Source organism: Zingiber officinale, chromosome 2A (genome assembly GCF_018446385.1).
Source record: "Zingiber officinale cultivar Zhangliang chromosome 2A, Zo_v1.1, whole genome shotgun sequence".
NCBI classification, from domain to species: domain Eukaryota; kingdom Viridiplantae; phylum Streptophyta; class Magnoliopsida; order Zingiberales; family Zingiberaceae; genus Zingiber; species Zingiber officinale.
In genome coordinates this window covers 85,910,298-85,915,773 of record NC_055988.1, presented here as the reverse complement: position 1 = coordinate 85,915,773, position 5,476 = coordinate 85,910,298, and the positions used below count along the sequence as shown (strand labels likewise).

The following is a 5,476-nucleotide window of genomic DNA, read 5'->3' as shown; positions in this document are numbered from 1 at the left end:
CTCACTAAAACCAACAATCAGCACATAATCAAATAATGTCTCAACTTAACATGATCTCAACTAGTCATGGCATAACATATCATACTCTTTAAGCATATCATGCAACATAACAAACATTATAACTAGTCATGGCATATCATCTCTTAAAGCATAGCATGAAACATAACGTAATCATATCATGGCATATCATCTCTTAAAACATAGCATGAAACATAACATAATCATATCATGGCATATCATCTCTTAAAACATAGCATGAAACATAACATAATCATATCATGGCATATCTTAAATCATAGCCTCAACACAACATAATCATAGATTATATGCATCATGATTTTAAAAACATGTATCCGAAAAACATGTGTATGTCTCATGATCTTTTAAAACCATTTTCTTCTTACATATATATACTTGAACATAATATCAACATATTTAGGGCCCCGGCTTGTACCATACATACATAACATAAATGCCCGCGTCCTAAGTATATCTAAGGTAGCAAGTCTTGAATCATACTAGGAACTAGGTCAATATCACAAAGCATGGCCTAGGGGCATACTTAAAGAGTCCATCCCTTATCAGCCTAGATCAAAAAGCAAGGCCTAGGGATGTACTAAGGAGCCCATCCCTTATTAGCCTAGATCACAAAGCAAGGCTTAGGGGCGTACTAAGGAGCACATCCCTTATTGGCCTAGATCACAAAGCAAGGCCTATAGACTGATTAGGAGTCCACCCTTGGTACAAGCCTTACAAAGTAAAGTAGCATGTATAAAAATGCATCATTTAGTCACATAGCATAGCATAAAAGTATGCATCACTTAGGCATACATCATGTCATAAAAGTATGCATCACTTAGGTATACATCATATCATAAAAGTATGCATCACTTAGGCATACATCATGTCTTAAGAAAGTATGCATCACTTAGGCATACATCATATCATAAAAAGTATGCATCACTTAGGCATACATCATGTCTTAAGAAAGTATGCATCACTTAGGCATACATCGTATCATAAAAAGTATGCATCACTTAGGCATACATCATGTCTTAAGAAAGTATGCATCACTTAAACACATAGCATATCATTAAAGCATGCATATTTCTATCCACATAGCATATCATAAAAGTATGCATATTCTAAGCACATAGCATATCATTAAAGCATGCATATTTCTAAGCACATAACATATCATTCAAACATGCATATCTCTATCCACATATCATATCATAAAAGGTATAAATCACAAGCATACATGGTTAAGCATAAGGGTACATCATGTGATTATACTATCATAAGAAACATGGTAACATAGTTAACTTGGGTTCTAAGCTTCCTAAACCCTTGGGTTCCTATCATAGCCGAACCCCCTTTGGTCTCAATTTAGGTAAAAACAACTTCCAAGCATGTGAAACCTAAATTATCATTACATGAATTTCATAGGAAGCATTATAAGTATGATTTACTTGGTTTCTAAGTTCTCCAAGTCCTTAAACTCATGTGGCCAAACCCTATCAGTATATAAACAAGGTCCCAAATGTCATGAAAGCATGGAAACCTTAAACCATATTTATAGCATTTTTTTCAAGTAACATAGTAAGCATATTGAGCTAGTTCCTAAGTCCTTCAAGCCCTTAACATATGTCATAGTCAAACTTTTAACAAGTGTTCATTAGGGCTAAAAACAAACATACAAGCATGTGAACTTGAACTAACATCATGTATAAATTCATAACAAGACATTATACAACATGTATGGCCGAAACTTACCCTAGCCTCAATTAGGTCATTAAACAACATATAGCATGGGAACTTTGTCTTTCTACTTATCATATTCCATGTAAAGTGACATAAGCATATTTAATTCTTGTTCTAGAGTTTCTAGGGCATCTATTCCTTCATGTCCGAAACATACAATGGTCCATTTAGGTCATGGAAAAATTATACAAGCATGTGACACAATCAACACATTATCCTATTTTCATAAGAAGCACTTTTAACACATTTGGTTTCATTTCTAAGGCCTCTAGGTCTTTCAAACCCTACTTGGCCGAAACTCAACAGTATATAAACTTGCTTCAAATAGCCTAAAAGCATAAGAAATCATACAAGTTTCATAGCATGTATAAAGGCAAGCATAATAAACATACATGTGAATTGTGTCTTAGGCTTCCTAGGTTTCTTTCCCTTTTTCTTTTATTTTTCCTCATGGCCGAAACCTACCAATCTTTAAACTAGGTTTTAAGTGGCCTAAAGCATGGAAAACCTAAGTAAGTTTCATGGCAAAAATTACTAAGAACATCATATACAAAGTTGGTTCATAAACAAGTTAGGACCCTTGTGATCTTACATGTCATATATCATGTAACTAATTTTCTATACTCCAATTAAACATGAGAGCATTAAACAACTTTCATATCATAATATCAAAGAGGTCTTGAGCATATTATAATTTTGTTTAAGCTTTTCTAAACTATCCATCTTATCATGGCCGAAAATCTACAATAAAAGTTCATGAATTTCTAGCAATGTTCAACATGAAATTCTTCAAGAGAACTCTATATCCTATCATTCAAACATGGTTACTTAAATTTAAAGGTCTTCCTAACCCTAAGCCCTTTTCTTGGCCGAAATATATAAATGGATTTCTTTTGGTCCCAAGTAACTTTTAAGCAAGAAAACCAATAAAAGATCCTTAATAGTTCATGGAGAGAATCTTGCACTAGTTTGGTTACACAATATTTTCCCTAACCTCCTTAAAATATTTTTGGCCGAAATTCTAGGGTTAGGTACTCCTCTGATCAAGCATCATTTAGGTATAAAAACATGAAGAAAATCCTTCCTACATAGCATAGAAAACATATCATAAAATAAAGACTTGTTTAAACCTTCCTAGATTTAAAAACCCTTTCTTTAGCCGAATTTTCTTAAATTCTTTCCTAGGTTTTCTAATCCTCGTAAAATATGAAAATCACATAAAAAGCCTTGTACCACAGGTGAGGGGAAGCTTACATCCTTTTCGCTTGTGGATCTAAGGTATGGTGATGGAAGAGGTAGCCTCTTCTTCTAGTTCCTTTCCCTTGATTCCCATACTTTGTCCTCCTTGTATCTTAGGCTTTCTTAGGAGAAAACCTTGGATTTGGGGCCGAAGATGGAGGAGAGGGGACTGATGGTTTCGGTGAGGGAGAGGAAGAATGAGAGAAAATGAGAGAAAAATAAACTTCTCTTTTCTTGCTCCCTTTTATGTTAAGGGGGAAGAGGTAGCAAACTTAGTTTTTGCTTTCCTTCTCCCTTAGCCTTTTTTTTCTATTTTATTTTTATTTTTATTTATTTATTTATCCTCATCATTCATGGTGAAATAAGGGGGAATGAATCCCCTTAATTCCTCTTTAAATTTTCGGCAAAACCAAAGAGGAAGAGAGAGAGAAAGGGAGGAAGGCAAGTTGCCTTTCTCTTTCTCTTTTCTTGTTTTCTTTTGGCTAGCTTTTACTCTCACCCTTATCATGAATTTCCCTCCTTTGCTATCAACATCTTCTCTCTATCCCAATTGGTTTCTACTAATTAATTCTATGAATTATAATATAAGAGGTTCAAGGTTCAATCCTTGACCTTCACTTCTTTTTATTTCATTTTATTTCTTTTTGCTTCAACTCACTTCCTATTATTTTTCTAAGGCAAAATCCTACATTCATATGTTTATCTTACAAGCTTAGTGGGTATTACCGAAAAAAACGTAGAAACGATTTCTAATTTAATCTTCCTCTCAGTGAGAAAAAATGTCAAACACCTTCGGCTTATGGAGTACCTATTCCTTTGTAAGTTGCATAAAGAGGCAAACCAACAAGATTAAAAAGAAGAAGAAGAGAAGAAGAAGAAAAGAAAATGTGGAGGGAAGAGACAGACTAGGGTTTCACTTTCACCTGTTGGTGGCGTACTCATAGAGGCATCCGCGGCTGGAGAAGACGATGAGTGCGACCTCAGCCTCGCACAAGACGGACAACTCATATGCCTTCTTGAGGAGGTCGTTCCGGCGCTTGCAGAAGGTAACCTGCCGGTTCGTCGTGTTCTCGATGAGCTTGATCTCAATCTTCCCTCGCCCCATCGATCGGTCTCACAATTAACCCACCGCTAACTGCTTCAATCAATCAATCAATCAATATAAGAGATCGAACTTTCTAACAAGCTCCGGTCCAAGTGAAGAATTATATAAACTCAATTATGCGAATTCATATTCTCAACTCACCAATCTAGGGTTTGGAAAATAGAGGGCGGCCGCAGAGGTCTAGAGAGAGTGAGAGAGGAGAATGTTTGATCAGGACAGCGAAAAGTAGCAGCAACTACTTCTACAATTTGTAGCCTCTTCGATCCTCCTCTACCTCCCTCCCTATCCGCTTAGATGTATGTGACGGTAAAAAGCAGCACTTTTACTCATCTTTCTTCGCATGGACTGATAAAAATCCGTTCTTACTTTTTCACTGCTTCACCAGAAACCTTGGCAGCGACCGAATCCGGAGCTTTCTCTTCCTCCTCTTCGTAGTCCAGGAGCTCCTTCTCGTAAACATCATTATCCTTGGCTTCCCCCATACTATCTCGAATCAAGAGAAAAAAAGATCAAGACAAGATAATATCAAAATATACAACAAAAATGCATCAACCACACCAAAAAACTAAAAAAAAAAACTAAAAGAATCACCTTGGCAGACGAAAACTGGAAAGTGGAGCTAGATAGAGTCTACAAGAGAAACAAATCAGGAGAAAAATAGAAAGTAGGACGACGAGGGTTTTGAGAAAATATCCTAAATGGGAGAGATCCGAGGAGGCTAGGGTTTGGAGGATGAATGGGAGGACTGGAGGAGAGGGGAAAGTTGGATAATAAAGGGTTGACGAAGCCAATCCAATGGCGGACTGGATGAGTGGCGAACGAGAGCAGCGTGATCTTAGCAGCCCGTGTGTTGATGCTGTGTGGTTGGAAGGAGAAGCAAGGGCGTCGTGTGTTGATCCTGATCGAGAGAGGAAGGGGCATCGATCTAGGAAGGGGGAAGAGGGAGATGAGGTTGAGAGAGATGGTCGGAGGTTTAGGTTTAGGTTTAGGCGAGAGAGATGGTCGGAGGAAGCGGCGCGATATAGATTTAGGTTTGGAGGGAACTTCACAGTGTTGCAAATTTTGGCTGGTGGGAAAATTAAAATATTTTATTTTGGTTCATTAACACCGGGTTTTAAAAACCGCTGTTAAAATCGGTGTCTATTAACGAAAAAAATGGCGCTTATAGACATCGCCTAAAAAACCGATGTCTATGAGCGAAAATCTGCGCTCATAGACACCGGTTTTTGAAAAAACCGGTGTAAAATACTCAAAGACATCGGTTTTTGCTTAAAACTGTTGTTGTTCCACTGATGTCTATGAGGGTTTTTGTTGTAATGCTTGGATCTACTTAGGATGCGCCATTCATATATGTATGTGGTACAAGCC

General features: G+C 37.0%; 1 long non-coding RNA gene across 1 annotated transcript; it reads right to left on the bottom strand.

The window, feature by feature from the left end:
* Positions 1–4,489: 4,489 nt before the first annotated feature.
* LOC122039757 lies at positions 4,490–4,845 on the bottom strand. Its single transcript, XR_006128365.1, has 2 exons — positions 4,700–4,845; positions 4,490–4,591 (listed from the first exon to the last, which is right to left on the bottom strand). It is a non-coding gene; the product is annotated as an uncharacterized LOC122039757 (long non-coding RNA).
* Positions 4,846–5,476: the final 631 nt, after the last annotated feature.